Source organism: Henckelia pumila, chromosome 2 (assembly GCF_033568475.1).
Source record: "Henckelia pumila isolate YLH828 chromosome 2, ASM3356847v2, whole genome shotgun sequence".
In the NCBI taxonomy this organism is placed as follows: domain Eukaryota; kingdom Viridiplantae; phylum Streptophyta; class Magnoliopsida; order Lamiales; family Gesneriaceae; genus Henckelia; species Henckelia pumila.
In genome coordinates, this window is record NC_133121.1 from 35,281,324 (window position 1) to 35,290,854 (window position 9,531).

The window sequence follows — 9,531 nt, forward strand, 5'->3', positions numbered from 1 at the left end:
TACATTGCAGCATCAGCTGCTGCTAAAGAGGCAGTTTGGATGAGGAATTTCGTCCAAGAGTGGGCGTTATTTCGGAAGTTGTTGGTCCAGTCCCGGTGTATTGTGACAGCACGGGTCCCATTGCTCAGGCAAAGGAACCAATGTCTCATCAAAGATCCAAACACGTACTGAGGAAATACCACATCATCCGGGAGATCGTGGAAAGAGGAGACATCACTGTCGAAAGAGTGGCCTCTGCAGACAATATCGCTGATCCACTTACTAAGCCCTTGCCAGGACCATTATTTGACAAACATCGCGAAGCAATGGGTCTACGTAGTATGACTAGTTGGCTTTAGGGCAAGTGGGAGATTGAAAGAGTGGGTGCCCGATGAGCCAACTTGTGGCTAAGGGCTTTGATGACTCTTTGTATAAACAGTCTTTTGTTTAATATAATTTACACTTTTATTAATGGCAATGACTTTATCTTTCTTCATATTGTTATATTGTGATATACTATTGTTGTTTTGATAAAGACCTTGAATATACTATAGTGTATGTAAGATGTGGTAGTACATGGGGATGACTATCATGAAACACATCTTATAGTCACTGTATATTCTAAATCGTTCCTAGTCGATTGAGCCATCCGTTAATAAGGATAAGGATCGCTCGAGATTGAGACTAGCATTTGCGATGCAGAGTACCACGTTTCATTGGTAAGGAACATAGAGATGTTCGAAGCATGCAAATGGATATTCATACGATGAATGATCGAACTACCCTATCCGGACTTTCCAAGTGGTTATCATTTATCGAGTGGATAAAGTCCGCGGTTTTGGTTGTACACCATTAGTCCTTACTACTTGAAACATCATTGAGACTCTATATGCTAGTACTGTGCTTTGACTCGTTTACCGACTCTATTGGGGTCATCAGGTGTCGGGATTGGGTACAGTTACGACACATATAGGATTCGATGCTTTGTTGTCAAGGATTCACCACATACTTGCGAGTGTGGATATCCTATGCGATCTGAGGAGATATTAGTGTGACGAATCTCTGGCCAGAGTACATAATGTGTTTTAAGAAATGGTTTCTTAGTAGCACATGCGATGTCACTATTTGATCTTCAAGATGTATTGCATAGTTATCGAATCTCGAACGACTCTCGATTTACCAATGGTTGTTGATTCGATCGGGATATATGGATGAAGGGACCGTACTGTACGCTAACCAAAATCTATTGGTTCTTGCAGGCACTATCAGTGATAACTAGGGAATCATGGGGCGATGTTGCTAGGCGCTCTTACCATGATTCGATGGGCAAGTCGGAAATTGTTGTTCCGAGTCACAAGGAGTTGTGAGCCCACGGCTAGCTGTATCCCTGAATCATTGAGGGTCACACAGAGTAATGGATTTTTAATCCCCGTTGAGATAGTTAAATTTAAAGAGTTAAATTTAATGAACAAAGAAGTGGGACTTCTTATTTAAGAGTAGAGGAGTAAGATTTCCTAAAATGACATAGGGATGGGCATTTTTTGGAAACCACTGAATTCGGATTCGGAAAATTTATCTTGACTCTAAAAGATGCAGAAATGGTTTCTGTGAACATTGGTGAAATTGGTTTATCAATCTGAGTCACGATAAATTTTATATTAATTTCTGAACATGCGGGCTTTGCTTGTTAGGCTTGAACTTATGACTAATGGGCCCTAAGCTGTTAGCAGCCCACATTATAAATAAGTTATTGCAGTACAGAAATTACATAACAGAGGTCACAAAATATTTTGAAAACCCTAGCTGTGTTTTAATAAGTGGCCGCCCCCTCCCTCTCTCTGTCGGGAAAAATCCAGCCTGTGAATTTTGAATTTGCAGTCTGGTTTAACGGTTCAAATTCGTTAATTCTCTTCGTAGAAACTTTTGATAGATTTTCTAGTGCAATCTATCAGAGGGATTAAATATCTGTTCGTGGACCTGATTGAAGAACAGTTCGTCCATCAGTTCTTGGGAGATACAACAAGAGCAGAGCAATCTGTTGGTGTCCATAATCTCGATTCGAGATTGGAGGTAAAAATTTATAATTGTTATTTAATTTTTACACACACAATTTAATCGTAAAGTTTTGATACCCATTATGGAATCGTTCCATATAAAAATTTTAAACTTCCGCTGCACCGGGTATCAATTCTGATTGATCTGATCGCCGTTCTCCAGCAGAGAGTTAATATCAGACATATCAAACATGCCCTCTCCCACTAGCTTGTTCATCCTCCTTGAGGAAATATGACCTAGCCTAGCATTCCAAAGGTTTGCCGGGTTTTGACTATCGATTTTTCTTTTGTTTGTTGTTACCGGTTTATCAACATAATTTATTGGAACGTCTTTTAATTTTAAGTTATATAGATCGTTTTCAAGTTGTCCATTTCCAATAAAACATTCATTCTTGTAAATATTGCAAATCCCATTCACAAAATTGCAAGAATAACCATCTCTATCAAGCATAGAAAAAGAAATAATGTTTTTAATCAAATCTGGAACAAATAAAACATCTCTCAAAAGTAACTTAAAACCGTTCTGCAAAATTAAATAAACATCTCCCACAGCTTTAGCTTCAACTCTGGAACCATTTCCGAGCCTCAGCTGGGTCTCACCCATTCTAAGCCTGCGACTTCTTGTCATCACCTGCAAATCATTGCAAATGTGAGATCCACATCCGGTATCCAATACCCAAGAAGTAGTATTAAGTGAAACATTTATTTCAATATAGAACATACCCTTCGTAGTTCGCAACTGCTCTAGATATTCCTTGCAATTACGTTTCCAATGACCGGGCTTCTTGCAGTAATGACAAACATCCTTGGACTTTTCCATGTTTGAAGCCTTTGTCTTGTACTTCTTCTCGGGTTCGGTTTTCTTGGGTGGGGCAGAACGTTTCTTACCCTTTATACTTGGCCCCTTCTTAGCAGAAGAAGAGGAGCCCACCAAGAAAGCCGGTTTATCCTTCTTTAAAGTGGATTCATATGTTACAAGCATATTGACCATCTCTTCAAGGGAGGCCTCTATCTTGTTCATATTGAAATTCACCACAAATCTGTCAAACGAAGAAGGAAGAGATAGAAGTAGTAAGTCCACGTTGAATTCATGCTCCAACACCAAATCAAGTTTTACCAACTTCTGTATGAGCCAAATCACTCGTACCCCATGATCACGGACCGAAGTCCCTTCACGCATGCAACACGTCATTAGCTCTTTTACAGTAGCAAACCTTTCAGCCCTCGATTGAGCCCCAAAAAGTTCCTTGAGTTGTACGTGAATGTCAGCAGCATTCACGGTGTCCTCAAATCGCCTCTGGAGTTCATCAGACATCGAGGCTTGCATATAGCATTTGGCCTTGATATCATGGTCCCACCATGTATCAAGTTTGACTAACTCTTCTGGACTTACATCAGCTGGTGCTTCCTTCGGAGGAGATTTTTCTAACACGTAGAGCATCTTCTCCGAAGTCAAGACAATCTTCAACTTACGGAACCATTCCGTATAGTTTGCGCCAGTCAGTTTGTTTGGTTGGAGAATTGAAACATGTGGATTACGAAGATTCATCATAATGATATACTGAGATGAAACAGACAATTATCTATGATTGTTTAATTAATTTACTAAGACATAAAATAGGCGAAATTTATTTTATGAATCTCACTCCCACTATTTTAACGATTTCACTACCCTCTAGTGAAAACGGGAAACTGTTTTCCTTAGTGAGAACATGGAGTCCAATTGACAAACTATGGTCCCGAATAATATCAGCCAACCATAATTTTCAAAAGGTAAGTTAGAGCCCAATTGCTTCCAAAGCAACCTCCACGTTTTTACCTCATGTCCAATAAGGGCCCAATAATATGACGCCGTTTATTGTGACATGTCAAGATGACCCATCAATATTAAGTTGTGATGGACGGTCGCCATGTGGATCCCCCAATAATATGAGCCGATCCCATGGGAATTCCACCCAACTTACAACATGTGTCGATCCAATGTACAGCTTTCCGACGAACGGGCCCCCCCAATAATATGAGTCGGACCGTATCCGCGGGTAGCATCTCATACATTGATCGTTGATGGAAGGTATGAACATTTAAACAATTTTAAATTTCCTTTATTTATCTTGATATCAATTTTAAATCATATTTAAAATGAGGGATTTTAATTTTGAAAATTTGTCTCATCATTTTAAAATTTGTATGCTTGCGGGATTCATACAATTTTGTCTAAAACATGCATACAACTATAATATCATATATTATATAGGATGATCGATTCCATTTCTAATCGACCCGTGGTTGCCAATCACGAGTCTAAGTCCAATCCTAGGTAATATGCAGGTATGCAATGCAATCCTATTACATTGAGCTTCCAATTTACATTTCTTCAGTCTTTATTGTCTGCTGGGCCCACCTCCGTCTTCAAATCTTCATCTCCCACTAAGTCTAATGTATTTACAATAAATAACCATGACAAGTAGGGGATACATTTTAAGGGGTGGGAATGAGCCATAAACCAGGCCCACTTTTATTACATATGACAATTCATATTGGGCCATAAACCAGGCCCATTAATAAATCCAACAACAATAAAAACAAATGTAAATTCCTAACATACACCTACAAAATTGGTCATGGCAATCGATCATCCTTATCCAATAACATTTAATTCAAAATTAATTTATTGGATAACATGCAATGGCAATTTAAATTAAAAGGATAAAATCATATTCCATATATAAAATCTTATTTTACATACAAAATCATATTTTATCTTTTTATCAAATAAAATCATATTTTACATATAAAATCAAATTTTATACATAAAATCATATTTTACTCAATCTTTCCATAAGATCATATCTTATCATCAATTGTATCAAAAATAATTAATTTCATAAAATCTGATTTAACGGATAAAATATATAAATTTTCCAAAAATTCAAATTTATCCAAAAATCAATTTTAAAATTATCGGACTCGAACAATTCGATCCGACGCCTCGTGGACCAATCAAAAACAATTTTCGATCGGACCAAAAATAGAATTTTAACATATTAAAATTTTAATTTAAAAATTAAAAATTAATTTTTCCGCGGGCCGCCCGGGACGCTCCCGGGCTGCCCGAGCCCCTCGGGCAGCGATCACGTCGCTGCGCTGGGCAGCGCCGTGCACTGCTTGGGGCAGCGACTCTCGCTGCCCCCCGGGCAGCGATCCAATCGCTGCCCGTGTTTTTGCCCGAAAAATTTTTAATTTAAAAAAAAATTTATTTTGTTTCAAAAACCGAGGCTTAAAAAATTTTGTACAATCGATTAATTTAATCACTTGATCTGAGCAACCTGTCTCTGATACCACTATTGGAGAACGGCGATCAGATCAATCAGGATTGATACCCGGTGCAGCGGAAGTTTAAAATTTTTGTATGGAACGATTCCATAATGGGTATCAAAACTTTACGATTAAATTGTGTGTGTAAAAATTAAATAACAATTATAAATTTTTACCTCCAATCTCGAATCGAGATTATGGACACCAACAGATTGCTCTGCTCTTGTTGTATATCCCTGGAACTGATGGACGAACTGTTCTTCAATCAGGTCCACGAACAGAGATTTAATCCCTCTGATAGATTGCACTAGAAAATCTATCAGAAGTTTCTACGAAGAGAATTAACGAATTTGATCCGTTAAACCAGACTGTAATTCAAAATTCACAGGCTGGATTTTTCCCGAGCAGAGGGGAGGGGGGCGGCCACTTTTAGAGAGAAAACTAGGGTTTTTCGAAAATTGTGACCTGTTGTGTATAATTTCTGTACTGCAATAACTTATTTATAATGTAGGCCGCTAACAGCTTAGAGCCCATTAGTCATAAGTTCAAGCCCGACAAGCAAAGCCCGCATGTTCAGAAATTAATATAAAATTCATCATGACTCTGATTGATAAACCGATTTTACCAATGTTCACAGAAACCATTTCTGCACCTTTTAAAATCAAGATAAATTTTTCTGAATCCGAATTCAGTGATTTCCAAAAATGCCCATCCCTATGTCATTTTAGGAAATCTTACTCCTCTACTCTTAAATAAGAAGTCCCACTTCTTTGTTCATTAAATTTAACTCTTTAAATTTAACTATCTCAACGGGGATTAAAAATCCATTACTCTGTGTGACCCTCAATGGTTCAGGGATACAGCTAGCCGTGGGCTCACAACTCCTTGTGACTCGGAACAACAATTTCCGATTTGCCCATCGAATCATGGTATGAGCGCCTAGCAACATCGCCCCATGATTTCCTAGGTATCACTGATAGTGCCTGCAAGAACCAATAGATTTTGGTTAGCGTACAGTACGGTCCCTTCATCCAAATATCCCGATCGAATCAACAACCATTGGTAAATCGAGAGTCGTTCGAGATTCGATAACTATGCAATACATCTTGAAGATCAAATAGTGACATCGCATGTGCTACTAAGAAACCATTTCTTAAAACACATCATGTACTCTGGCCAGAGATTCGTCACACTAATATCTCCTCAGATCACATAGGATATCCACACTCGCAAGTATGTGGTGAATCCTTGACAACAAAGCATCGACTCCTATATGTGTTGTAACTGTACCCAATCCCGACACCTGATGACCCCAATAGAGTCGGTAAACGAGTCAAAGCACAGTACTAGCATATAGAGTCTCAATGATGTTTCAAGTATTAAGGACTAATGGTGTACAACCAAAACCGCGGACTTTATCCACTCGATAAGTGATAACCACTTGGAAAGTCCGGATAGGGTAGTTCGATCATTCATCGTATGAATATCCATTTGCATGCTTCGAACATCTCTATGTTCCCTACCAATGAAACGTGGTACTCTGCATCGCAAATGCTAGTCTCAAACTCGAGCGATCCTTATCCTTATTATCGAACGGCTCAATCGACTAGGAACAGTTTAGAATATACAGTGACTATAAGATTTGTTTCATGATAGCCATCCCCATGTGCTACCACATCTTACATACACTATAGTATATTCAAGGTCTTTATCAAAACAACAATAGTATATCACAATATAACAATATGAAGAAAGATAAAGTCATTGCCATTAATAAAAGTGTAAATTATATTAAACAAAAGATTGTTTATACAAAGAGTCATCAAAGCCCTTAGCCACAAGTTGGCTCACCGGGCACCCACTCTTTCAAGGATATTCTGTGCGCATCCAATCTTCGAGTTTCCAAGTAGCTTCTTCAATGCCTCGATGCTTCCACTGAAATAAAACTAGAGGAATGACTTTGTTCCGCAAAACCTTATCCTTATGATCCAGGATACGAATAGGTTTCTCAACATAAGTCAAATTCTTGCTCACCTGAACCTCAGACCGCTGCAGAATATGAGACTCATCCGCCACATACCATCACAACAGAGATACATGGAACACGTCATGAATACTGGAAAGATACGGTGGCAAAGCTAGTCGATAAGACAAATCGCCAATGCTCTCCATGATTTCAAACGGACCGATAAATCTGGGAGACAACTTTCCCTTAAGGCCAAATCTGAGAATTCTGCGGAAAGATGACACTCTCAGAAATACTTTCTCCCCAACATCGAACTGCAAAGGCCTACGCTTGGTGTTAGTATAGCTAGCCTGAAGATCCTGTGCAGTCTTAATCCGTTTCTTGATCTGATCAACAATGTCTACCGCCTGCTGGATAAACTCCGGTCCCTCAGCCTGTCTCTCCCCTACTTCTTCCCAGAAGAGTGGAGTACGACAACGTCGGTCGTACAACGCCTCAAAAGGTGCCATTCCAATACTAGTATGATAGCTGTTGTTGTACGCGAAATCAATCAAAGGCAAATGATCTTGCCAGGATGAACCAAAGTCCATAGTGCACGCTCGAAGCATATCCTCCAAAGTACGGATAGTGTGCTCTGACTGACCATCTGTCTCCGGGTGATAAGCAGTACTCAAACTGAGAGTAGTACCCATCGCACTCTGAACACTCCCCCAGAACCTAGAAGTAAATCTGGGGTCTCGATCACTGACAATGCTCACAGGCACTCCATGAAGTCGAACGATCTCCTGAATGTACAACCGCGTCATACGATCCACAAAATACTCTCGGCTATAGGCAATGAAATGTGCTGACTTGGTGAGTCGGTCTACCACCACCCAGATAGCATCACAGTTCCTCGAGGTCATTGGCAAATGGGTCACAAAATCCATCGTGATCAACTCCCATTTCCACTCAGGAATAAGCAGACTGTGAAGCAAACCTCCAGGTCGTCGGTGTTCTGCCTTGACCTGCTGACAAACCAAGCATCTCGAAACATACTGATACACACTGCGTTTCATTACTTTCCACCAAAAAAGAGTACGTAGATCCTTGTACATCTTGTTGCTCCCTGGATAAATACTCAACTTAGTGCGATGCGCCTGAGACAAAATATCATCTCGCAACTCTTCATCCTCCGGAATCACAAGCCTACCAGACAAACACAGAAAACCATCTGACTGATAGTGAAATCCAGACGTACTACCCTCGTTGGCTAGGCGAGCCAAACGTTGGGTCTTCGAATCAGACATCTGAGCATCTCGAATTCGCGAATACAAAGCTGGCTCAGATAAAATTGCAAACATCTTGATACACTGCATACCTTTCTTGTGCTTGAAGGTATACCCTGAAGAACAACAATCCTCGATCGCACTAGACATCGAACAAGTCTGCAGTGCGGAAAGACGCACCTTGCGACTCAAGGCATCAGCAGTGAGATTAGCAACTCCCGGATGATACTTAATCTCGCAATCATAGTCTTTAAGCAAGTCCATCCAACGTCTCTGCCTCATGTTCAACTCTGCCTGAGTGAACAAATACTTGAGACACTTGTGGTCGGTGAAGATCTCAAATTTCTCGCCACACAGATAATGACGCCAGATCTTCAAAGCAAACACAATCGCTGCCAACTCCAAATCATGAACCGGATAATTATCCTCGTGAAGCTTCAGCTGTCTAGAAGCATATGCGATCACATTCCCATTCTGAGACAAGACACAACCTAACCCCTGAAGATAAGCATCAGTTTACACCACATACCCTCCAGATCCTGACGGCAATGCCAACACCGGCGCAGAAGTCAACCTTCGTCGAAGCTCACAGAAGCTCTCCTCGCACTCGGAGGACCACACGAAATCCACACCCTTGCAGGTAAGCTGCGTCAAAGGTCGAGCTAACTGAGAGAAATTCAGAATGAAACGACGATAATACCCTACTAGACCCAGAAAACTAAGGATCTCAGCAACTGTCGTCGGACGTGACCAATTAAGCACAGCCTCAATCTTGGTCGGATCGACAGAAATCCCTTCCCTGGATATGATATGGCCAAGAAAGACCACTCGATCAATCCAGAATTCGCACTTACTCAACTTGGCGTACAACTGCTCGTCCCAAAAAGTCTGCAGTACCACCCGTAAGTGAGAAACATGCTCGTCCTCATTACGCGAATACACCAGAATG